At 44.2% G+C, this 27,455-nt stretch overlaps 1 protein-coding gene across 4 annotated transcripts in view; it reads right to left on the reverse strand.

The window, feature by feature from the left end:
• The window catches only part of CDKAL1 (CDKAL1 threonylcarbamoyladenosine tRNA methylthiotransferase), a 717,891-nt gene that overhangs the window by 21,891 nt on the left and 668,545 nt on the right, over positions 1-27,455 (reverse strand). The gene's annotated exons all lie outside the window — the stretch shown is intronic.

Raw genomic sequence — 27,455 nt, forward strand, 5'->3', positions numbered from 1 at the left:
AGGCAACAATAGCAAAAATAAACAAGTGGGACTATATCAAACTGAAAACCACTGGGGACATCTGGGTGGTTCAGATGGTTGAGCGTCCATCCCACTCTCGATTTTGGCTCAGGTCATGATCTCACGGTTCGTCAGATTGAGCCCCACGTTGGACTCTGTGCTGAGCATGAAGCCTGCTTAAGATTCTCTGCCTCCCTCTCACTCTCGCCCTCCCCCCACTTACGTGAGCTCTCTCTCTCAGAAAATAAATAAAAAATTAAAAATAAATAAAACTGAAAAGCTTCTGTACCGCAAAAACAAAACAAACAAAACAAAACAAAAAACCTTCGACAAAGTGAAAAGGCAACGTACCAAGTGGGAAATAATAGTTGAGAGTCACTGTGTCCTCCATCTGAAACCTGGTCCCACGTTAGCGACATGAGTTAGTTCCAGGAGAAATAAAGTGCTAATTTTTCTGTCTGTAGGCCCCTTGTCTCAGTAGTCTGTCCCCCTTCCTGTTATTCCTTCCTGCTAGCCCCTCCCACTAATTCTCATGAGTACCCTGGGCCGGATGAGCTGGACCTTCCCTTATCTTTTATGTAAACAGCCTTTCAAGGTCGTGAAAGTAAGATGCTGACCAGCTCCTGAAGCTGGTTGCAGACCTTCAACTTAGCACGACCCACTCCCATTAACAATTCTTTCACACCAAGGTGACCTTAAATTTTCAACAGCCAGTGATGAACCCCAAAGGGGCTGTAACGTGAAGAGGTGTGCTTGTAAATCCAAGGTTTTTGTTCCATGACCGAAACCTGACATCTTTAGAAAATGACAAAGATCGTCTTCTTGAGAATTGTCACAGAACGAAGGTGGAGATGTGTGATGTTTTGGGGGAGTGTATTCAAACTAAGGCTGATATGGAATCCCTCTCAGCCTCTGTCTTCTCATCTGGACAATAAGAGGGTTGGGATTATTGGTTTCTGAGTCCCTTCCAGAAGCTTCCAGTCCTTTCTATAATTCTGCTAACATTGGAGGGCCTGTGGCCAGGTTACATTTGGGAAATCCTTCACAAATTTGGATGAAGGGGGAACCGGCCCAGACACTTGTGGCTATTTTCAGACTTGACACAGGACCGACCCGTTCAACCCTCTGAGGGGTCCTGCTGCATCCTTCGGAAACATCTCTTCTGTCTGCCTCTAAGCAGGACTATCCTGCCATCAAGACACACATCAACCCTTTCTCGTGGCTGCTGTCCCAGAGCTAAGGGTCTGAAAGTCAGCCTCCCCCCCTCCAGTTCCCAAGGCCACACACAGCCCCAGTGTCTTCATCTTCCTGCACCAGCCTCTGCCACCCCCGGGACAGCTGCCCTCCACCCCAAGCACACTTGTTCAGCACATCTTTTGCAGAAATGATACACCCACTCCACCTCTCACCTGCACTTCTTCAGATGGGAAGGGAATCCACCCTACCACCAGGGAGACTACAGCGTGGGGTGAACGCTGGTGGGCCCCTCTTTCCACACCCTGGCTCACCTCTCCAAAAAAGAAGTGTGCATATCTGATCGGGCTACTGTGGCACCAGTGAGTGAGGTCATTTTGGTTCCAGAGTAGGACGGAAGCTACCTCTCTGTCCCCCCTTTTCCCTCAAGTCCTCCCACAGATTGGTGAGGATGGCAGAGAGCCTGCCTTTCTTCCAGGTTGCGTGGTTCTCTCTCTCGTGCAGGGCCCTGGGTCTGGGGTCCAGAAGCAGCCTTGGGAGCCGAAGTTCTCTCCTCCACTCTCCAGCGCACTGTGTTGTGCTCATGGACTGGGCTCCATACGTGATTGTGACTTTCTGTGCTGGCTGAGCATCTCTGCTGCAGACCCGGCTCTCCAAGAGATGGGGACCAGCCGCCAGCTTTGAGTCTTAGGGAGCGGGAAGTCCATTTGGGGTTGAGGTGTTAGGCTTTGGTTAAGGAAGTGGAGGAGGGCACAATGGCCACAGTTTTTCAGGAAAGGCATGCTTTGGGTGACGAAGCTGTGATCTCTGCTCCTCCTAATTAAGTGTTTGTTCTTAATTAGTTGAACACTGAAGTGGACAAGGGATGTGTGGTGGATGCTCCAAATTTCCAGCCACATCATGCGTTTACTGAGGACCTGCCAACGGCCACTCAGCTTAGCCACACGTTTGGATTCATGCTTTTTCCTCAGTGCAAATGGCTTTCCGGGCCCATTTCCCATCAACTGAAGAGACCTGCCCACCTCTCAAGCATAGGCTTAAAATTAACCTTCTCCATGGAGCCTCCAGAAATAATTTCGAGTTACTACATACCACAGCTCTACTTAGAATTTCTCTATATTTGTAAATGCCGTGTAGTATATTCATTTTAAACATGTTTAAATACCCTAGCTATCTCCCTCATAGTCACCATCTCTCTCCAGACCTATAATTAAACGTTGCATGTTTAGAAATGAAATTTTTTTCCAACATCTCTCCCGCCCTTTATAAACACTCTCACTACCTGAGTTATCTGACAGTTTTAATTTTGCACAATTTTATTAACTTATGGAGCAAAACTACTACTAAACTCCTACGACAGGCAGGCCTGAAGGAGACACAGATAAATGAAACACAGTCCCAGCCTTTGGAACCATGCATTTCCTGAGAATTCCACTGGCAGAGAAATTCCAGTAGGAAATATTGTCGTAGAAGTGTGAACAGAGTTGCTAAAACAGAAGCTAGAGGAACTCACTTTGTCTGAAAAAGAATCAGGAAGGCCTTTCGGGGCTGGGGGGGGGGGTATGTGTGAGTAGGGTTTTGAAGGATGAACAGGAGTGCCTCACATAGATTAAAGGAAAATGTATTCTGAACAGAAGACATTGTATATGGAAAGGCACAGAACCATTAGTGGACCAAATACAACCCAGAAAATAATGAAAATGTCAGAAGCACCGGAATGAGTTTACATCAAAATGACTGGCAAAGGATTGTTAGTTTGGCAAGGTAGATTGGCAGCTTGTAGTGAGAACTTCGTATCCTGACCTACGGTGTTTTAGACATCACAGGTTCAGCAACCGGCAACAAATAGTGATTCATAGGATCACCTTTAGCGTTAAGGTTTTTTTTAACAGAAATACACCGAGGATGAATTTCTGGTTTGAAAATTACCGTCAGGATATGCCCAATGCCCAGGAGAACGTTGGACACACAGAAGGCGCTAAATAAGTTCCTACTGAATATGAATTCAAAGAGAGTCAGGAGGGAGGAACCACGAAAAGAGGTGATGAGACCACATTTATGGCTTTTCCAAACCTCAGGTGCCATTGATCATTCCACCGAAAATAGGAGGCTCCCTGATGACACAAACAGAAGTTATTTCCTTTCCCCAATGACTCTGTGCTTACAGGTGCTGCCCACGCCTCAGTCATCACTCTGAAAACCGCACATGTGCTAGCTGGCCACGGGTCTACACGGGGTTCAGCACGTCTATTCAGCACCACGTAGCTGAGGTGACGAGGCAGAAGCCACGCTCAAGCATTCACTTCCTACCTAGAGAAGGCCTGTTACGATGCTCCCGTGTCACTGTGGCTGATGAAATGACTCTCTCTATCTCGGTGTGGAAGTGGAGGAGGAGTTAGCAGATGAAAATATTTTGAAACATTGGGCGGTTGAACGTTTCTGTAAGCCCTTCTCAGATTTCTTCTCCCTCCTCCTTCTCTTTTCGCCCTCCTCCTCATTCTTCGAAGAAAGAAGGCAATTAAATGAATCCCTTAGCATGAGACCTGGTTTCAAATCCCGGCTCTGTCACTTACTGGCTATACGACTTCAGTCAAAGTCAGTTTACTCCTCTGAGCCTCAATTCTTTTTCTGTAAAATCGGCTGATGTAAGGATTACCTAAGACAATGTGCATAGAGGGCCAAGAACAGCACCTGTTACAAAACAAACAGGTGCTTAATACATGGTACCTACTTTGATCACAAACTCACTCTGATATTCCAATCTCTAAAGCCTCTGGATGAATTCTAAGAAGGACCAGAGGGTACAGAATGCGTCCGGGTGACAAGTGGGGGATTAGCCAGAAAATTCCCTTCTTACATTTGGTTTCACTGGACTCTGACAGCCAGATCTAGGTTGTCAACTTCAAAACTTCCTTTCACAGTAATTACCAGGGTCTCCAGTCTTCTCTCTTTCGTCTTTGCCGCAAAACCGACCGTTTCCCAAAGTGGCCTTAGCTTAGCCTACCCATGTGCGAGCTTCTGGGTCAAGGGTTGAGCTCTGGAAAAGCTTTTAAAAGCGTTTTCAAAATCACTAACAGGTCCTCTGAAATGATACGTGCTTCCATAGGTGAAACCATCCAGCTCAAACAGACATGAAGCCATAATATTAAATTATTAATTGCTATTAATTATAGACGAGTGGAAAAAATAATCTCGTATTTGTTCTCACCTCTTCGTAAACTCAAAGCAGGCAGATCATGAGCACAACACATTCTCTTTGCCCTTCCAGAATAAGTGGGATAGTATGAACACAGGCAAGGATGCACGGAAGACAAAATCCCCAGCAAGAGTGTGAACGACTCACAGGCCGGCCCCAGGAAGGAAACTGATTACACCTCCTCCCACCCGAGCACCCTCCTCCCCTACTCCTCACAACCGAGAGGTGACATCTCACCCAGCTGTTGGGTGAGAAGAGACGGGAGATGTAAAAATGTCCAAGGAGGATGAAAATCCCTTACACCAGTTACTCGTGTTGTGCCGGCCTGTGAAGATGGAATTATTCCTTTTTCTTAATCGCTGTCTCCGAACAGCTTCCACCCCTCTCCGTGGTCTGTCTACAGGCCCAAGAGATACGGACTCTATGGTTCTAGCTGTTAAGAACAGGCAAGGCAGCCCACAGTGGCTCTGTCCCAACCCCCCTGTTCCCCTAAAAAGGAAGCTGCCCTCATGTAGTGGTTCCCAGTGCTGGCTGCACACTGGGAGCATCTGGGGAGCTTTGCAAACTCCCAGTGCCCGGGCGGCACGCCAGACCAATAACCTATTTTCTCAGGAGGCGCATCAGGTATCGATAGTTCTTAAATCTTCTCAGTGGGTTCGGAGTGCAGCCAAGGTCGAGGGCTAGGGGTCTGGCATGGGACCTGGCAGTGGCCACAGTGCCCCGGGAGATGCTCAGGGACACAGCTCTTCCCCAGGGGCAGCCCTGAGGAATGGGATCAAACAAGGACGACGGAGATGATGCAGATCGAGACAGAGACACATGAAGGAATACCGCAAAATGGGAAGAATTCTCCTGGGTGATCTACGGGACTCACGGCGAGCACATTGCTGGCATCCACGGCCGGCTGCCTGTACGACCGCCACATTCCCTCCCTTTCTTTATTTAAAAAACAATATTTTTTAATGTTTTATTTATATTTGAGAGAGAGACAGAGCATGAGTGGGGAAGGGGTAGAGAGAGATGGAGATTGAATCTGAAGCAGGCTCCAGGCTTTAGCTGTGTCAGCACAGTGCCTCGCGCGGGGCTGGAACTCACGAACCATGAGATCGTGACCTGAGCGATCCGTGAGATCGGACGCTTAACCGACTGAGCCACCCAGGAGCCTCAACGCCCTTTCTTTGCCAAGAGAACACCTGTGTTGCTCTGGTGACAGTATGCCCAACTTAAAACCCTGCATTCCTCAGCTTCTCGAAACTATGAGCAGATGTGTGATGTATCTGTGACTAATGAGATTTAAGTGGAAGTCATAGAGGATTCTGGAAAGACCTTTATATATAATATATACATAATATATAATATACGAAATATGCATTTTATATGTATATTATATACATGAAATGTGTATTTATATCATATATATTTATAGATAATTATAATATATATCACATATATATGTTATATACTTTTCCAAAATATGTGTACATTATATTTAAAACAAAGTGAAACTATTGTTGAACTTTGAACACATACGCACTTTGAACGCATTTTGAACACAGAACATTTCTCTACCCCGTCCCCACCCCCGCAATGGTACGTTTACGTGGGTTTCTTTTCCGCTGAAGGCTATTAGCTCCTTGAGGATGAAACTAGGCTTCTTTTGCATCATATCCTCAGGACTTAGCAGAGCTTAGCACATAACAGATGCCATCAAATGGAAGAAAGGAAGGAGAAATTATAGGTATGTCAGGAAGGGGGACAGGAACCCTTCCTTGGGGGGACATTTCAAGGCAGAACAGTTTTTAAACAACTTCTTGTGCTGGCCACTAGGTGGTGAAGTTGGCTTAAGACAGTCTTGTTATCCGGCCTGTGTAGTCGGCCTGATTCGTTACCTACGGGCCCTTTGGAAACAGTAGTGTTACATTATGGAGTAATGGGAATTCCTCTCCACTGAAGGTTTCTTCTCTGGGCTTTATCAAGCCTCCTGTCAGCTAGCCAACCTGCACAGTAACCAGAGAGGAGCACACGGGACTCCGGGCCCCGGGCTGCTGTCCCGGGGGGTGAGAAGAACCCTGCATCAGTGGGGACTGGGTTCTGCCCCCGTCCCCACGCAGAAGCTTTACCCTCCCCTGAAGAGACCACACAGGCAGCTTTACTGAGCACTTACTATATGCCAAGCTCTGTGCCAAGTGTGTGGGACACACTAGCGCCTTCTGCCTCTCACAAGTGTCCTAAGAAGGTTACATTACAACCATCCTGCAGAGGAAACAGGGTCTGAGAAGGAGAGGCCCGCACCGTAGGTCGGGCTGGCAGCAAACAGCGGAGCTGGATTCAGGGTCAAAGGGCTCTCGGCCACGGAGCATCACCCTTGAGCAGCGAGTGCCACTGTCTCCCCTGCACCTAACCCGGCCTGGACTCTCGAGGTGCACCCGCAGCATGACGGCCGTCGCCACTCCCGGCTCACCGGTCTCTGTAAAGAAAATGTGGCCATCTTTCATTTTTCGTGGTTTCAATATTAGTAGTTCTGGTCTCAACTCTGTGTAGTGAACCATTTCCAAATTTTGATAACCCTAAAGATGATCGATTATGTTCAGTGAAAAGACTCCTGCAAAGTGCCTACTCTCGTGCATGGGAAAATGAAAAAGCTTATGTAGGTCTCTTTCTTCCTTTTGATTAATCGTGAGGACTGAGACACATTAAGATACTGTCTTCTACTCTTGCCGTGTGTTACTCCAAATTCCAAAAGCAATTATTGAAATTAAACAGTGAACTGGAATCCGTCCCCCCCCAAATTCCAATATTTTCCTTTTCCCCTCTTTATCTCCAATCCTTTCCTTTTCTCTAATCCTTTCTGACAAGATGGCCAGCTGCAGTCAGTGACAACGTGGGGAGAAGGGAGAGGCTCACAGTGGTGAGGGGACCGTCCTGGCGTGTCTTTTTGGATGACAGTGAGCCTGGGTCTCGCTCTCCTGTGTTTTCCTCATGTGAATGGGCAGTGAACTGACAGCCTCGTTTTCCCTTAATTAGTGTTTTGTGGCTCGTGACGTCAGAAATGTGCTGATATTGAAGAGTCTTAGGAAGAAGTTAGTGACGAACAGAAGAAGTAAGTCCATTATTTTGAAAATGCCTGGAGGATTGTGAAGACCCCAGAACCCCAGATCCTTTTAGGAAGTAGGTAGAAGAAGTACTTCTCAAAAATTCATGGTTAGACAGTAATAGCAAATGCCAACCTAGGTCTTTTTCTATATGACTCTAAAATATAAATTCTGATGTCCAAGGAAACTTACTTTAGAGAATCTGATTAATCTTAAGAGCTTATCAAAATAAATTTTCTGCCTAGGCAAGTGAATCGCAATTCAAAGCAAATCTCCACTGGTAATTTGAAAGTTATCCCCAAAGATATTTTAAAGCTGTCATGAGCTCAAATACTGCATGCATTCACGGAAGAAGAAAAATAAGATTAGTGTTTGTTAAGTAAAATTATTTGAGTGGGTAATTTGGGATGAGGCAATGAGTTAATAAATTAAGGAAGGAACAATAGTTGCTAGGCAATTAACACCATAGCTTTGTAATAACGAATATGGTTTTGTTAAGATACTCCAAATAATGAAATATGACCCTTGAGCAACACAGGTTTGAACTGCGTGGATCCATCATACACGGATTTTTTTTCAATAGATACAGTACAACATTATAAATGTATTTTCTCTTCCCTATGATTTTCGTAGTAACATTTTCTTTTCTCTAACTTACTTTAAGAATACAATATCTAAGATAAATAACATACAAAATATGTATTAATCTACTACCTATGTTATCAGTAAGGCTTCTGGTCAACAGGAGTCTATTAGCGGTTAAGTCTTTGGGGACTTAAAAGTTGTACCCATTTTTCAACTATGTGGGAGGTCGGTCCCCCTGACTCCCTCATTGTTCAAAGGTCAACAGAATATGTTACAATGCTAACTTTTCCACTATTGGGACATGGACATAAAGATGTAAAACTCCCCCAGACCACTGACTGCTTACCCTTGCTAGTTACGAACACTCAGACAAGAACACTGAATATATACCAACGTCCAAAATGAAGCATCCGTTGTCCACAATGATTAACATAACCCGCCTATTGATTACTATTTATTTTCATGGGGAATGAGAGCGAAAAATTAGTTAGCAACTTTGGTCCATCACATGTCGATTCAGCACCCTCTCCAGGGCCTTCTGATCGATCTGACACCAACACACGCAAAGATGACAGAAACAGACAAAATTATAATATTGGCACAGCACATGGGCGGCATGAAGCAGCCACGTAAGCCCACACTTCTATCCCAGGCCTACCCTACACCCTGCAAGGCGAGGAAATCAATGCTTGGCAGGCCGGCGGGGGACCTGAGTTTAGCCATTTTATTGGATAATGAACTTGTGGGTACCTTAACGTTGCCTCAGAGCAAGGAATGCTGGGTGCTTACTTCTGGTTCATCTAGGGAAGCATTATAGAAGCACACTCCACTCGCACTCCATCAGTTATTTGCTAATTGTTAAAGTTGAGGTAAAAAAAAAAAAAATGACTTTAAAATAGCCAGAGCATTTTCCTCGGTCATGAGACTACTGACTGGAATCATCTTTCTTGTATAAACCACATATATAAGCACCACCTTCAATTTCCAGCTTCTGTTTCTTTTATTTATTTTGAGAGGAGCACAATGGAGGGGCAGAGAGAGAGAGAGAGGGAGAGAGAGGGAGAGAGACAATCCCAAGAAGGCTCCACATTGTCAGCACATTCCCCACTGTCCAATGATGGGTTCCATCCCACCAACTGTGAGGCCATGACTGAGCTGAAATCAACACATGGATGCTCAACCGACTGAGCGCCCCAGGCGCCCCCGTTTTTGTTTCTTTAAAGAGGAGTGAGAATTTTGGTCCCTGGTGGTAAAGAAATCTGGGTGGAAGGTCCTCCTGCCCTTGCACGTTTTTTTACACTATTACAGGTATCTTGCTCACCATTTCTGTCAATCACCGAGACATTCCGTCACTCACCTATATCACGGCTTTCCAAAACTTTCAACTTAGTCTCCAACAAAATCATGACTACACGTCTCCTTCTTTTCCAACTCACATTTCACTTTCATAATATGCATATATTATGCATATAATTAATATATTAATTAATGCATATATGCATTAATGAATTACAGAGCTATAACAAGTAAAATGTCATTTTGGGAACAACCCATGTGCCTCTTGGGGGCAGAGGTCCCGGCATGCTACGCAGAAGCTCCCAGAGCTGTTTCATGGCGTACAGGGGCAGGAGAGCCAGTCAGGGGTGTCTACTAAGTCATGGCTTGCTACAAGAACTTCTACTGGACTTCCCAGTTTGGATATGTATTTTTTCCTTGACAGCGTTTACCGTTTGTGGGTGTCGTGTTCTACATATTTCCTTCTCTTTTGATTTTTACATTTTTTCACACAGTGTGCAGATGACAGAATGATTTGTCCTGTAACTGCTCAAAGGGTGCACATTCTGGAGAAAATTGTGGAGGGCTGTGAGAACACTGGCTATTCTGCAGAGCATTTCCACATTTTCCAATATCTTTCCTTCGGAATTTGTTGTTTCGTCCTAGCATAAGAGACTTCTCATAGAATTACTAAACAGGCTACAGGGACCACTGGGCGTCTTCTGTGAGTCTACTGCGATTGATCTGTGATACAGGGCTATTGTCTTCCTTTGGTTATTCTGATATAAATGTCTTCAGGCATTTTTATATTAAATGTGTGCCATATTTAATAACAGACATATTTAATAGTAAGTTTTCCTCAGCGACGAGAACCCACTTCCCTTGGTGCTGTTGGAGGTGTGAGGTGTGAGAGGAGGGCCGGTGGTGGGGGTCACACTCACATTGACTCAGTTTCCAGAACTCACGAATTATTCATGAACCCACTATGCCATTACTGCAGAAATAGAATGTTTACTTTGCGAGAGGATGTAAACACCACCACAAGGAAGAAATTAGTCCATTTCATAAACATTTAAAAAAATTTTTTTAAACACTCATTACTGAGAGACAGAAAGAGACAGAGCGTGAGCGGGGGAGGGCAGAAAGAGGGAGAGACACAGAATCTGAAGCGGGCTCCAGGCTCCAAGCCGTCAGCACAGAGCCCGACGCGGGGCTTGAACCCGCAAGCATTGAGATCATGACCTGAGTCGAAGTCGGACGCCTAACCGACTGAGCCACACAGGTGCCCCAGAAATTAGTCCATTTCAAATGGGGACATTCCATAAGATACCGAGCCTGGTTTCTTTCACAAGTCAGTGACATAGATAAAAAGGGAAGAGATCAACATCAACTTAAAGGACATTTCAGACATAAATGAATCAAATACAGTGAATCTTGTTTGGCTCCTGATTCAAGTAAGTCAGAAGTAACCCAGTATCTTAAGACTATGGGGGACATATAGACTATGTATTGGTTGATATTAAAGAATTAGTGTAAGTTTTATTGCGGTTATGTAAGAAGATATCCCTCCCTAGTTTTAGGAGTATACTTAAGTTTTGGGGGACACATTACATAATGTCTAGTATTTGTTTTAAAATTCTCTGACAAGGGGCGCCTGGGTGGCTCAGTCTGTTGAGCGACTGACTTCGGCTCAGGTCATGATCTCACGGTCCGTGAGTTCGAGCCCCGCGTCGGGCTCTGTGCTGACAGCTCAGAGCCTGGAGCCTGCTTCGGATTCTGCGTCTCCCTGTCTCTCTGCCCCTCCCCTGCTCGTGCTCTCTCCCTCTGTCTCTCAAAAAATAAATAAATGTTAAAAAAATTAAAAAAAAAATAAAATAAAGTTCTCTGACAAAAATTTAAAAGTGAGGCAGCAGGTAGGGAAAATAGACCAAAAACAGGTATGGCCGCATGGCCGATGGTTACTGAAGATGGGTAATAGGTACATGAGATTTGTTGTACTCCAAACTTGCAAATATGTTTGGAGATTTTTATAGTAAATTGTTAAAAAGATCTAAGGAAACAGGAATGCATAATCCAACGGAGTGAGTTGCCAAAGATGGACTTGTAGGAAAACAGTTTGGTGGCTCCTCAAAAAGTTAAACATAGAATTACCATATGACCCAGTGATTCCCCTCTATGTACATACCCCGAAGCACTGAAAACAGAGACTCAAGCAAATACATGTACAGGCATGTTCTTAGCAGCACTAGCCACAGTGGCCAAAAGAGATAAACAGCCCAAATATCCATCAGATGAGTGGAATACAGGGATAAATAAAATGTGGTACACACACACACACACACACACACACACACACACGGACACGAATATTATTCAGCCGTACAAGTTATGAAGTTCTGATACATGGTACAATCATTATTCCAGGTGAAATAAGCCAGACAAAAAAAGGAGAAATGTTGCATGGTTCCACCTCCATGAGGTGTGCAGAGTGGGCAAAGTCATAGAGACCGAAGGTAGGACAGAGGTTCCCAGGGCTGGGGGAAGGGAGAAGGAAGGGATCATGCATAAGGGGTACAGTTTCCGTGATGGAAAAGTTTTGGAAATAGAAGCAGTGATTGTAGAGCATTGTGGATGCAGTAAACGCCACTGAAACGTTGACGTTAAAATGGTTAATGTTGTGTTATGTGACTTTCACCTCAATTTAAAAACGCAAGGTGGAATTCTAACCATCAGGAGGAAGGATTTTGAAGGGCAAAGTCAGGGTCCCTTGCACGACCTCCTGGAAACATCAGCGAGCGAACTGGAGCTCTACATTTAGCCATTTTCTCCATGACCAACAGAAATGACGTGTGATCAAGGGAAAATGTAATAAATGACCCTTAGCATTTAGAGGACACTATATTTTATAAGCCTACACAACATTTTACTTAAATTAGCTTCTTTGATTCCTTACAGGGGAATTTTTCATGTGATTATATTAACTCAGGTCTAGAGTCCTTACTTAGGAAAAACTCCTGTTGGGGCCTAATTGAATTAAATCCCCAGAATCAGACTGAATTCTAATACATTATAGATTATCACTGACATCATTATTCTGGTTGACAATTAGATCTGTCAGATCGTGGAGTAGGGTGGCGATAACTGTCAGCATAAATGCCTTCCTTGACATAAATAAGTCTTCTCCGAAGTCTGGAGAGTAATTTGACACTAGGTTAGTAAAAAAGAAAAAAACAAGTTGAAACACAAAAGGTGTCCTACCTCTCCACTTACTGAAACCACTGGCCCAAGACACCACCGGATGGTAAAGTGATCATTCCACACATAAAAGATGAATCCAAGGACTACATTCCATTTCCTCCTTCATCTCAGCAACTTGTTTGTCTCTGTACGCCTTCCTGCGGACAACTTTATTAACCTTTCTTTTCCTTCCTAAAACTAATTTTTACTCAATGTCATAAGTACTTTCATCCCTTTCCATGATGCTCTCCTCCTGGATTCACTTTGGGGTCAGACCGTGGATGGTACAATGGAGACTGAGCAGATGGTACTTTCCGAGGGGTCGGCCTTGGTGGGAACCTGGGGTGCGTGAGCTGCCAGAACATTCCGAGAGGTGACAGCGTGGGCAAGAGAGAGAGGCTGCAGGAGATATTCAAATTCCTCAGCATCTGAATCCGCTCCTGTCCCAGGAATACTGATGTGGCGTGCCTCAGGCTAGCCTTGGATTTCTGCCTGTTGACGATCATTTCATTAGAGGGTTAAAAATGGAGTCTGAAACAGGTCTCCTCATTCCCGGGCTGGACGTGTGCCGAGTAGGGAACACTTAGCAGAACTCTTTCATAAGAGGAGACTAGAAGCTGATAAACTCACACGGTGTCATTTAGTGGATGTAGACAAAAGCCCCGCTTCACGATTTTCTTCTCCCAAACCGGCCAGATCAAAAGTAACAAGATGAAAATGAACGAGAAGCTTCCATGTTCCTGTATCGCAAAGCTGGGCACTCGCGAAGGAGGGAAGGACACCGGGCCCGGGGTGGAACCTCCACCGGCTGTGCCCCATCAAGGTCTCCAACCACCGAGAAATTCAGGGGTGAAATGGGTGCGAATGGATGACTACCAACTCTCATTCGTGGGGGTCACACATTTCTCCACCAGAAACAAAGAAAATGAGCTTCACCCTTGTGTTTTCACTTGTAAACTCATGTCAGGGTGCAGAGAATGAAATGAAAGAAAAACTCAGAGGGGTCGATGCACTTCTCTGTTGGGTGCTTTTCCATTTTCAAATGTGAGAGTGAGGCTACAGGAAACAGGACAAGTGGCCTAAGACACGGACCAGGTCCCTAAGTATGGTGGGGGTTGGGCGGGGTGGGGCAGCTGGTGAGGAAGCCTTAACCTGGACGGCTGTGGCCTTAACACTTCTCCCTCGTTTGTCTCCTCTTCTTTGTTTTGTTTTGTTTTGTCTTTTTAACTGACCGCTGGAACCTCACTCCAGAGGCTTCGTCAAGCAATGCTAAGTAGATTCGGACACTTGTTATTTTTCATTGTTTTAAGTGGTAACCACGTTTGTATGGCTGGTGAAACAGGTTTTCCGCTTTTCTAAAATGCATTTATTTATTTAATTAGAGTGGGGGAGGGGCACAGAGAGAGGGAGCCAGAGAATCCCAAGCAGGCTCCACACTGTCATTGCAGAGCTCAACACTGGACTCGAACTCACGACCCATGAGATCAATAGTTGCCTGCTCTGGTAGGACTGTGCCAGCCAGGTGCCCCTAAAAACTTTCCTTTAAAATCGATACATGGGGCGCCTGGGTGGCTCGGTCGGTTAAGCGTCTGACTTCGGCTCAGGTCATGATCTTCACGGTCCGTGAGTTCGAGCCCCACGTCGGGCTCTGTGCCGACAGCTCAGAGCCTGGAGCCTGCTTCGGATTCTGTGTCTCCCTCTCTCTCTGCCCCTCCCCTGTTCATGCTCTGTCTCTGTCTCAAAAATAAATAAACGTTAAAAAAATAAATAAATAAAATAGATAAATACATAAATAAATAAAACACAAATTTAAGTTTGCAAAGTAATTGACTGGAGGCAAAGTACTGAATAAGCAATTCTGCCATGGGTACTAGGCTGGGACAAACTCCTGAGGGTTCTAGATTGGACACAGCTTTTTGTTGGCTGATGACAGCTAATGCCTTATTCAGCGTCCACTAAGGATAGGCCACTGTAAAGAGCTTTTTCACATCTGGCCCCTCACAACCCTGAGAGATGGGTGTCATGAGTGCCACTGAACAGAAGGGAGTTGTGTCCAGGAGGTTAAACACCCTTGTGTCAGATCACATGGTAAGAGAAGCCAGGATCTGAACCCAGGTCTAATGGCCAAAGCTCTACCGAAAAAGTTCTAACTCTCAGGGCGCCCAGCTGGCTGGGTTGGTAGAGCATGTGACTCTTGATCTTGGGGTTGTGAGTTCAAACACCATGTTGGGCTTACTTAAAAAACACTACTCCCTAGTTCCTCCTTGCACAGCCGGGGGTGTTCCCTCTGACCTCTGAGAAGACCTTCCAGGGAGCGGCCATAACGTGCACCTGCCCAGTGTCCTTCCCCGGGTTAGAGATCAGAACTTGTCCCCTCCTTCCTTCCCTTCTTATTTGAGCCGTACAGGGGCTGGGGCCCATTTCCATGACTTTCGTTTCCAGGCTGAGCACGGCTTCTTCTTCCCCGGAACCCTGAGCTTCAGCTCCATCCTGATGAAAACGCCCATCTTCCGCAATCTATAACCAGTTCTGCTGGGAGGGGGCTGTGCCCACCGACCTCAGTGCAGATTCAAACATATCAAAGATTCCAAGTTTTAAAGTTGTCGGACTTCCGTTTCCATGAGGAGGAACTCTATTTCCACTCGCACCCCGGCAGGAGATTAGCAGCCTGAAATCACTTTGACAGTGTGGGTGCCCTACTGCATATACCACGGGGAGTTTTAATTCCAGCCTGTGAAATTGTAATTGCTTCTCCAGGAGAAGCGAGGAATCCTGGGTAATGGCCACAGCCGAGCTCAATGTCAGAGTTGCCAGTAGCTGCCACATCAGATATTACTTGCTGTTATTCAAAAATCACTCCAGCTTTCCATATGGGAAGTCGAACTGGGGAGCGAAAGTAAATTAACAGCAACTGTCAGCTGTTCAGAACAGCACAGACAGCGGTGTGACAGGGGTGGGTGACCTCCCATCAAAAAAGGTAACTTTTTCTCTTCTTTTGGTTACGATAAAGAGTTTCACAAACAAATTTCATTACTTAAGGTATGCAGCCAAATGATGTCATCGTGAAGCAAAAAATAATCTGGTCCAAACGGCACGGTAAGAGGAAAGCTGCCAATTTCTATTCACTCCTTCCTGGAAAGAATGGATGGGGTGGGGAGTGGCCCAAAAGAGTAATTAAAGTAATGAAGATAGCAAGTCCGTGTCAGGTTGATGTTCGCAATGGATTAAAATTACCTGCTATCAAAGTTAAACTGTCTGAGAAATTGCTTCCTGGCTATGTTTGGAATAAAGAAAATTTGGAGCCACCGCATCTGATTACAAGACATTGAGAGGCAGAGAAAATTATCTGCAAAGGGAAGGACTTGTTCTCTGCCACCTCTGAAGACGGGGGAGGTTCTGAAGTATCCTCAGTGGTTCTGAAATTAATTTTTTTGCTACTGACGGTCAGAGAGGAAAAACAAGGGGCTGAACATAACTGTTTATAGGGAAAGAGACACAGTTTGTGGCATTGCTTTTGTTTCCTTTGTTTTTTAAAAATTTATTTATTTTGAAAGGGTGTGTGTGCATGTGCAAGCAGGGGAGTGGAAGAGAGAGGGAGAGAGAGGATCCCAAAGCAGGCTCTGAGCTGTCAGCACAGAGCTGGACAAGGGGCTCAAGCTCATGAACCGTGAGATCACGGCCTGAGCTGAAATCAAGAGCTGGACGCTTACAAACTGAACCACCCAGGCGCCCCGCTTTTCTGTTTAAGTCATGACAGAAAACTCACATGAAGGCGTCACTTGTCTTCATTTGATGATTTTTAGGGCAGATATCAAGTATTAGATTTCACTTTTCCGATCAGAGAAAACCTGCCCTTGGAAGGTCCTTCTCTTAAAGACGACCCCGCCCCAGTCACATCTCCACCCACCTCTCTGCCTGGCTAAATCAACTCCTTGGCAGCAATCTGCTTTCTACTCCTTGCTTGTCCCACCTGGCACCTGCCCATGCCCTTTCAATGTACTTAGCATCCTTTGCCTCCATCTTTACGGGGCTCACCCTTCCTAGAGAAAGCCTTTGTGGACCTCCCCACTCCGATGTCCCTCCTGGGCTCAGACAATTCCCTGTATTTTCTACCTCGAGTAGCTGGATTACAACTGCCTCCGAGCTTCCCAAAGGTAGGGACGGTGTCTGTCCTGTTCCCTTCTTTCATCCCAGTGCTAAGCACAGATGCTTGGCACACAGTTAAGTACTCGCCAACCACATGCCAAGTTGTCTTCCCCTTGAGAAGTCTCCATCACACTTCTGGAAGGGATTCTTCTTCTCCCAGTGTCCTCACATTGCCTTAAGCATCTCCTAAAGCTTAGCTACCTGTGTTCATGGTCTCAGCACGTCTGCCGGTGCCCTGCCCACCCCTTTCTGTGACACCAGCTAAGGTACACTGCAGGCCCACAGACTCTAGCCTGAGAGTGGTAAAGTGCACTGGTTAAGAACAGGACTCTAGAACCAGACTGCCTGGTTTATAACCCTGGCTCTGCCACCTGCCAGCTAGTGACCTTGACGGGTCACCTCTCTGTGCCTCAGTTTCCCCATCTAGAATAATCATTCCTTCTTCAGAGTGGCCATAAGGTGTTACATATGCTAACATATTTACAGTGCTTGGGAAGGGACCTGGCTCTATATAAATGGCAGCCATGATGATGAAGAGGTGAGGAAGAGGAGGCTGTCACTCGTAATATTATGGCTACAGACATCAAAAGTGTTTTTGGCTGCTATTTCTATTTGCCTTGACTCTTGCGCCAACCGACCCTTGAACGAGATTTCTAAAACCAATAATGGCAAACTACAGTGACTTCAGCTTCTTCCCAAGTGGTCACCCGGGACCCATCTCCCTTATTTCTGTTCCATTCCAGGTCCTCCTACCGTGTCCATTCCTGGATTTTTGCATTGGCTTCCTGTTCCTGTTCCAATAGTAGAACACAAAATCCAGCTCCTATGGCTTAGACTCATTGTCTCATGGCCTCAGAGAGTGCTGCCTAGCTCCAGTCACAAAGGCCATAAATCTTAAACCCAACTACCAAGAGTCGAGAAATTTCCCTACTGGTAGAGGATGAGTTAGCATGTTTTCTCTCTTAAAGTCATGCACAATGAAAGGAGGCGCTTATGGTAACAGAGTCGTGGAGTGACATAGCCAGCCGCTGGAGCACTGGGTCGTTCCGGGACCTTGGGCTGTAAGTGACTCTAGTGGATGGCCAATAACCTGTGTGCACTGAACAGTCACAGGCTGCGGTAGAAAATCCAGCCCAATCAAAGCTACCAAACCTGGTAGAGAGTAAACAGCGCCCCTGGGTCAGTCTTAGGAGGAAAAGGTGAAGGTCTGCACTGCTCCAGAGAAGAGAAGGCAGAGATTTCAGATCTGGTTCCGGAAATCAAGGATAATGATCCATATATTATAGAATACAACACAGTTGTAACAAGAAGTCTATAAACTCAGTATGATGGGTATGGATTCCTTCTTATAAATTCTTCTTTCTATAACTCGAGCTTCTTTCTATAACTCAACTTTCCATAACCCCATTCCAGTGGAGAAACAAAAGTCAGCCTAGGTCAGTGCGCATACAGTGCCCCCAGACTCCCACCCCCAACCTCTTCCTGCTGCCTTCTCTCTGGGACTGGGACTAAGAGCTCAGGGGATGGAGACAGGTGCAGGGGACACCTCTGACCCAAGCTGGCACTGGGCTGCAGAGATATTCTTAGCTGTGACGGGAGCCTTAAGACACGCACTCAGTGATGACACATTTCTGGACACAGGTAAGTCCAGAGTTCCACCCCAAAGCATCTCTCCACCAAACACATCACTTGGGAAGCCAGTTTAGAAAAGTTCCAAACTAGAGAGATGGCCTCAGACAAAGTCACTTAACTCCTCCTAACCTCAGTGTCTCCATCTATAAAGTAAGTGGGTCTTTTCAAACTCTATGCTTTCCATGAGCCCCTCTTGCCCATATTCTAGGCTGATCTGTAGGGTTCTCCACGCTGGCAATTTCAGGCAAAACCAGGTCCTCAGTGAAGCAGGGAGAAACACACTGATCCCCTTCTGTCAAGCGCTGAGAGAGAGCAGTCTTTCCACGTAACCTACTTAAATCTCAACTCAAATTCCAAGTATTTCTGTATGAAAGTTTAAATTGTCTGCCACACTGGGGAGAAACAGAGGCTGTTTAAGATTGATTACCGGAAGGCAGCCAGCGGTGAGTTTCTAGGAGTTGACATTTGTGACTTTAGTGTTGGGTTGCCACAGGTTTTGCTTTTAATATTAATGGAAGTTACCACAGCTCCCCGGATAGACAGGCTGACTGCCACACAGCATGAGGAAAAGCTGGTGTTAAATTGCTTCCCCCCCACCCCCTAACTTGCCTTTTGATTTACGTGTCTAAAGGCATTAAAGATATTCTTCAACCTGAAATGCAGCATTTTTAGCTACTGAATTTTCTTGTAGCTTGTATAATTCTGATTGCCCGAGGCAATCTGGTTTGATGAGATTACATTTTTTTAGACTGCCATCTGACCAATTTCTGCCTTTTGTAAGACTGCTTTGGAACTTTTGACCTTTCTAACTTCAAACATCTTGGAGGGTGTTGTGTTAAGAGGGAAAGAGAGAAGAGGGAACTTAATTGGAGACTTTAGAATCTTGTTCTGAGCAGATGAGGTTAGAGATCTTACACACAGAAGGAATGTCTGAGAAGAAAAACTATTGGAGAGTCAGACACAAAAAAAGATATAAAAACAGGAAAGGTGGGAAGTGGTCAAGGACGACAGACACAACAGACGTTCCTTCGAAGGTTTGAAGATCATGCTCTTAAATGAGACAAAATCCAACCTATCCCGAATGTCTCTCCAGGTAAAAATTTAAAAGTAAATTTCAAAAGATCCTTTACTCCCACTGGATGGGACCCAGACTTTATAAGCTCCGTCTCTTGGTTCATTTTCCATTTGACTTCTGATTTCACTCTTGTAACCAAATGGGACAGGATATTGACTATTCACCACTGTTTCCTGGGAGAGAGACTGGGCTGTGGGCTGGTTTACTCACACCCAAAACAGGGAGCGGAGACCAAATTATAGTCCAGTTTTTCTGGTCTCATAGATGTGACACGTTTTAATATGGCAGTGGGCCAATAATCAGGAACTTAGCCTTTTCCTGTGAAGGTTGGAACTGAGGGTAGTGGGCCAGGACTTGGTGTCTGTGGGCAGCAGAAGCCCTTCTCTTATATCTCAAATGACACCAAGTAGGGCTGCAGAAGTCACCCTGGCTAAAAACAAAAACACAAACAAACAAACAAAAGAAGACAAAAAGCCAGGAATATTTGTTCTCTAAGCATCACAGCCTGAGATGGTTACCACAGGTGGCTTTTGGGTTAAGTATTCACATAAATTTATCGAGAAGAGAGCATATGAATCCTTAACTAAACAGGAGTATTAACAGGATCTGAGATGCAGAAGATCAAAACCAGAAAGCTCGAGTCACTCACTTGAATCACAGCAGATATACAGGGAAGGTAGCAGGTGCTGGAGGATATACGGTCGCTGGGACCCCGGAAGCTATTCGACGTGAAAATGCCAAAGCAAAGATTAAGGTTCAAAGATGCTGCACTACAAAGATAGGGGGCTGCCTCTTATTGAGGCATTTTCTTTGTTAAAATAACGATGGGCTCCCCACATCTGGTTATGCGGTATGTGTTAGGGCAACAGGCATAAGACCAACCAACCCCTGGTATCAGCAATACCCGTGTCAGTGACAGCGGTGACAAGAACCACCACCCGCTGACTAAGCTGAGGTCGGCTCTCAGTTCTCCTGGAAACGGACAAGTATAGTGGCTTAGCAGCAGATGAAAAACTCAAGGTGAAGCCTTGCTTCGTGGTCCTGAAAAAGTGGTTATTCCATTGTGCATTTCCAAAAATGTCCGTATATGGTACCAGAAGAACCCACTGGTTGGAGCATCAACAGGAGAGCCAACTGTCCTCCACGCTGTCAACGCGTATCTTTCCAAACAGGCATCTCTTCAGAGCCTGCAATGCTTACAAGTCTGTTTAGAAGCCTGGAGTGGCTCTTCCTTGACTATCGGCTAAAGTCTAGATTCCTTAGAACTGCATCAAAACCGGCATCAAAAAACTTCACAAATGTGACCTGAGACTTAAAAAAAAATATTTTTTAATCTTTATTTTTGAGAGAGAGAGAAAGAGCACGAGTGGGGGAAGGGCAGAGAGACAGGGAGACACAGAATCCGAAGCAGGCTCCAGGCTCTGAGCTGTCAGCACAGAGCCCGATGCGGCACTCGAACCCACAAACTATGAGATCATGATCCGAGCCTAAGTCAGACGCTTAACTGACTGAGCCACCCAAGCACCCCAACCTGAGCTTATTTCTTAATATCTAGCTATACTCTTTCTCAAATTCACAGTGCACTTTTATACTGTAATTTGGCAAAATAAGCATAACAAAACATTGATCACTGAAACCGTTTCTAAGTACATAATTGAGTGGCATTAAATACATCCACAGTGCTTGTGTATGTAAGCATCACCATTATCTTTTTACAAAATTGTTTCATCATACCCAACATAAACTCTGTACCCAGTAAACAATAACTCCCTCTTTCCTCCTCCCCTCAGCTCCTGGCAACTTCTACTCTCCTTTCTGTATCTACGTACTTGTCTAGTCTAGGTAACTCCTAGAAGTGGTATCACACAGTATTTGTCCTTCTGTGTCTGGCTTATTTCACTAAGCATAATGTTTTCAAGGTTCATCCATGTCATAGCATGTTGTCGGGATTTCACTTCTTTTCCAGGTAACATTGTGTACTACGTTTTGTTTATGCATTCATCTATCAATGAAAATTTGAGTTGTTTCGACCTTTTGACTACTGTGAATAATGCTGCTAAGAACACTGGAATATAGGTATCTGTTAGAGTCCCTACGTTCTTTTGGATTATGTACGTAACTAGAATAGAACAGCCAGTCATATGGCAGTTCCAGGTTTCAGTCTTGAAGGACTGCCACGGTATTCTCCACAGTGGCTGACCCATTTTACATTGTCACCAATAACATGTAAGGGTTCCAACTTCCCTACACCGTCAACATTTCTTTTGATGGCAGCTGTCTCAACAGGTACGAAGTAATAACTCACTGTGATTTGGGTTTGCATTGTCCTAATGTCTTAGCATATTGAGCATCTTTTCCTGTGCTTCTTGGCCACATACTTGCCATGTGCTTCTTGACCATATACACATACTTCTTGTGTGTATCTTCTGTGGAGAAATGTCTACTCAAGTCCTTTACACAACTTTTAATTGGGTTGTTCAATTTTGGGTTGTTGAGTAATATATATTCTGGCTATTAATCTCTTGTCAGAGATAGGATTTGCAAATATTTTCTCTCCCATTCTGTAGGCTTTGTGCTTTCTTGATAGCTTGATAGCTTTGTGCTGTCTTGTGTCCTTTGATGTACAAAGTTCTTAATTTTGATGAAGCCCAAAATTATTTTTGTTTCCTGTATTTTGGTATCACACGTATGAAATTATTACCAAATCTAAAGTCATGAAGAATTTCCCCAATGTTTTGTCTTCTAGAGGTTTTATAAATTTAGCTCTTAAGTTTATGTTGGTCGTTTAGCCCCTTTGAGTTAATTTTCATATATGGAGTAAGGTAAAAGTCCAACTTTATTGTTTTGTATGTGGATATGCAGTTTTCCCAATACCATTTGTTGAAAAGACCGTCCTTTTTTACTGGTCTTGTCAAAAATCAATTGACCATATAAGTGAAATTTTTTTTTCTGGGATTTCTGTTCTATTCTATTGATCCGCATGTCTGTTCTTGTGCCAGGACCATACTGTTTTAATTATTGTAGCCATATTGTCAGTTTTGAAGTTATTAAGTATTCGTTAGTCTTTGAATTTTATTTTTCTTTTTCAAGATTGTTTTGGCAATTGCATTCCATATGAATTTGAGGGCTGGTTTTTCCATTTCTGCCAAAAAGGGGGGGAGCTGTTTTGAGAGCAATTACATTGAATCTGTAGCTTGCATTAGGTAGTGTTGATATTTTAACATTAAGTCTTCTAGATGTGAACATGGGATATCTTTACATTTATTTAGATATAAAAAAAACTTCCTTTCAGCAATGGTTTATAGTTTTCGGCATGCAAGTCTTTTAACTCCCTTGTTAGGTTTATTCTTCAGCATTTAATTCTTTAGATGTTATCGTAAATGGAATTGCTTGCTGACGTCTTTTTAAATGGCTCACTGCTGTGTATAGAAACACAACTGATTTGTGTGTGTTGATCTTACAATCTACAACTATGCTAAATTTATTAGGTCTAACAGCTTTCTTGTGAATTCTTCCGGATTCGGTATACATGGGATCATGTCATCTGCAAATACAGTTTTACCTCTTCCTTTCCAATTTGGATGCCTTTTATTTATTTTTCTTGGCTAATAGCTCTCATTAGAACCTCTCGCACAATGTTTTATAGCAGCAGTGAAAAAAGGCACCCTTGTCTTGTTCCTGATCTTAGGGAGAAAACTTTTAGTCTTTCACCACTGAGTATGGTGTGGGCTGTGTGTTTTCATAAATATCCTTTATGTTGAGGAGTTTCCCCTCTACTCCTAGTTTTCTAAGAGGCTTTTGTCATGTAAGGGTGCTGGATTTTGTCAAATGCTTTTGCTGTGTCAGTTGAGATGATCAAATGTTTTTTTCCCCCTTCATTTTATTACTGTGGTACGTAATGTTGATTGATTTTATGTTGAACCACCCTTGCATTCCTGGGATGAATCCCACTAGGTCATGGTAGATAATCCTTTTAATATGCTATATGAAATCAACTTGCAGATCTGCTCCGTATTTTTGTGAAGTATTTTTGCATTTCTATTCATGAGGGCCATTGGCTTTCGATTTTCTTTTCTTTATTTGGCTCTACCGTCAGGGTAATGCTGGCCCCAAAGAATGAGTCGGAAAGTATTCCTTCCTTTTTCATTTTGTTAAAGTGGATGAGAAGTACTGGTGTTAATTATTCTTTTTACGTTTGGTAGAATTCACTTGTGAATCCATTTGCTCCTGGACTTTTTTTTTTGTTGTCGTTCATGCTGTTCAGGGGAAAGTCTAGCGTTTAAGGGAAGAAAGTCCTGCTGCTGCGAGGCATTTTCTTAAGAGGGCCAAGTTCCACAAAAGAATTTTCCCAGGGACACCTACCAATACACTTAGTTCAATCTAATCTTCCCTCACCAGATGTTTAAATTACTTCTGGCTATTTCAAAACAGACCACACCTGCAAGAGTAAAGGCATCACGCAAATTCATCCTGCAAGGGCAGAGACTCACAAGATAGCACCAGGAACTACATTCAGGAGTGAGTGCCATCAGAGTCGTTCTAAAGTGACTCTGAGGGAGATAACACAACTTAAAAAGTAAGCTGTGGTTTGTAAGTAGCCTCAATACTTATGCATACAGTGTGTGGATGGTATGCTTTAGTTCACAAAGGTTGGACCTAAGTATAAGAAGCCTTAACTAAACAACATGCTTTATATTTATTTGAAATTCTCTTGCTCTGTTTAAAAACCACATGTGTCTTATTCCCTCTTTATGGAAATTGGGGGTAAAAACAAGTTAAAAGCTTGGATGTTGGACTCAGTCTGGAATAGCAGCTATAGTTACTGTTATTAAGTAGGCATATTAAAAGCAGATTACATAAACCTAGGTGTTAAAATTTGTAGTTCTTTAGGCTTTTCTGCATTCCAAGTTTTCTCTGACCTTGATCCAAGGTTGTATTTTTTACAATGTATACTGTGTTTTAAAAATACGATGTAAAATGTATTTTTTAAATGTATATTTTAAATATATATATATGCATGCATATATAGATGTATATTTACATAAATATTTTTTTTTTCTGGGCACTTGCCCATCAATATTCATAAGTGCATTCAGATGTCCATAAACCAGGAGGACTGCAAGAGACCAAATGAAACTCTTTGCTTCAAACTCTGCACAGTTGGGATGTTCTGGCTATGGAACCCCAGGAAACAGTACCGGCAGGAAATAATTGACAGAAAACTAATGAAGAATGATAGTGTCTGCATTTCCTTTTACCCCCAAGGCAGGGTGGGGGAGGGTATGACTTCTAGGTCTCCTATTAGTCTGCTTGCTCTTTTCATCTTTGGCCACAGAAAATCTCCTTCTTGATCTCAGATCGGCCACCCAAATCTGTGCCCCACACCGTTCATTAATTTGATCTCCTCAAATACAGCTGCGATCCATTTTCTTTGAATTTTTCTTCCTTTGCTGCATTTGTGAGAATTAGAGCTTAAGTCCCTTGAGGCAAGAATCTTTTTATTCCATATAGAATTCTTTTGGGTGGTCGTGAGTTAATATCAGAATTGAAAACCACCTAGCCCTATTTATAAAATTGGTTTGCATGTTTAAATGGCTAAAGTAATCATGAAAAGGGAAAAAAAACTGTGTGTGCCAAGGACATACTACTTGATACACGTGATCCCGTTTCAGCTTTCAATGACCCTGCGGTGGGATCGTGTCCCTATTTTACATGAGCTTCAGAAAGTGACCTGGCTGCAACTTAACCCGAACTTTTGCTGAGGTCAAAAACCTCACGCTTTTTCCCTAAACTATCTGCCTCCAATTTGTACTGAGGTCTGAACCTAGTTGGTTCAGATCCTTGACTCCTTTATGGTTTCTGAACTCAAATTTTATAGTTTCAACACCATAAATGCTAGCTCGATGGAAAGGCAAGTGCAAATTCATCAAACACGTGCTATTCATAAATTAAAAAACTAAAAAAAAACATATTTTGACAAATAGTTAGGACCCCAGATTAAATATAAATTTCGCATGGATCCCAAAAAGGTTGCCCCATAGAGCTGAGGTTTTCAAGCTTTCTTTTCTTTTTTTCTTAACATTTATTTTTGAGACAGAGAGAGAGAGAGAGAGAGAGAGAGAGAGAGAGAGCGCATGAGCAGTGGAGGGGCAGAGAGGGAGGAGACACAGAATCTGAAGCAGACTCCAGGCTCCGAGCTGTCAGTACAGAGCGGACACAGGGTTCGAACCCACGATCCGTGAGATCATGACCTGAGCCGAAGTTGGACACAAGAGAATGAGGCACCAAGGCGCCCCGGTTCTCAAGCTTTCTTGACTCATGGCACCCCTAGACCAAAAGAAAGAGCTAACCATTCTCTTTACTAAGTAGGTAGGTACTAACAACTTAGTACATACTTGTGTCTTACTATCTTACAAAATCTGTGTGAAAAAATACAAGTATATTGAAATACATATTTCTTTTATTCCAAACTTACCATAATTACTTAACGGAAGCTGTGCATCTATGGGGCACTGCACAACTTCTCAAACCTTGAAACAAAATCATCTACGGTTCTTGTCCCACATTTTCACTTGATACTTGCTTTTTGTCACAGCAACTGCCTAAAATCCAGCCTTAAACATGGCACCTTCAAAAAGTGTGCACTCCAATGTTGAAACTGAACCATTTTGAGTGAGTAGTTTGCACAGTATCTGACAGACGTCGGTGTTTCCCTCAAAAATTTAAAATATCCTGGGGTGCCTCAGGGGCCAGGCAAATCTTAAGAATATCTTTTTCCCTCTCTTCTTTCCTCCCTCCCTCTTTCCCTTCCTTTGCTTTCTTCTATGTTTGTTTTATAATGATAAAACCTCTTAAAGCTTCATTTCTAACTCCAACCCTCTCTTTAGGACTAAAAATTTCAACCTGGCTTGAAGTCGGCAGAAAAGCATGTTTTGACTGAAAGACATATGGGAATCTGATGTTTAGACACATTTTCCCAGACACAGAGCAAAGTTTTCACCAAAGAATATTTTACATGATCCTAATGACTACCTTACACTTGATGAACCAAGGAAGATGGAATGAAAGAGGGAGAGGGAGTGGAAGGAAGGGAAAAGAAACTTGATCAATAAATCTTCTTTATGTAAACGCGTGATGGTGAGAGGTGGGGTCTCTGGGAGCTGAATGGGTCCCGAGGGTGGAGTCCTCACAAACGGGAGACTTGGAGAGCTCTCTCACCCCTTCTACTGTGGGAGGTGCACAAGCAGACGATGAAGCAGGAAGTGAGCCCTCACGAAACACTAAATCTCCCCAGGGCCCTGATCTTGGACTTCCTCGTCTACGCAATCAGGAGAAATAGATTTCTGCTGGTGAAAAGCCGTGCAGTCTACGGTGGTGTTAACGGCAGCCTGAATGAACCGAGACGGATCCCTTCAGAGTTTCCTTTTCGGCAGGAGGGATGACATTAAAAAACCCAAAAAAGACTTTGGTCCTAAAAGCAAACATGAAAAGAAAACAGGCACAACAGGAGCTCTGCTTACAAACTGCAAGTCGACTGTCCTATCGTGGCTGACTTTTTTTTTGAAGTTTCTTTCTTTCTTTGGAGAGAGAGAGAACGAACAGGGGAGGGGCACAGAGAGAGGTAGAGAGACTCCCAAGCAGGCCACACACCGTCAGCGCGGAGTCGGACGGAGGCTCGAACTCAAGAAGCGTGAGCCTTAGTTGGCCACCCAGAGGTCCCGTGGCTGACTTTTTGTTTGAATCGGGACAGTCTATGTTATGCCATGCTGACAACTCCCAGTCTCAGTGGCTTAAGCCAACAAAAGTTCCTTTCTTGTTCTACACCTGTCTAGCACGTCTACACCTGCTCCTTGCACTCCCTCGGGGACCTCATCGTGACACGTGTGCCTGTAATCACCCTCGTGGCGGGAAGAGTGCATGGCCACTCAACACGTCCGCCTCAAAGACACAACCCTTCCGCTCCCACTGCCTTGGCCACGGCCAATGCCGGTCACGAGGCCAGGCTGAACTCCAGGCCGATGGG

This window comes from Herpailurus yagouaroundi, unplaced genomic scaffold, assembly GCF_014898765.1.
Source record: "Herpailurus yagouaroundi ecotype Mexico unplaced genomic scaffold, PumYag 250, whole genome shotgun sequence".
In the NCBI taxonomy this organism is placed as follows: Eukaryota; Metazoa; Chordata; class Mammalia; order Carnivora; family Felidae; genus Herpailurus; species Herpailurus yagouaroundi.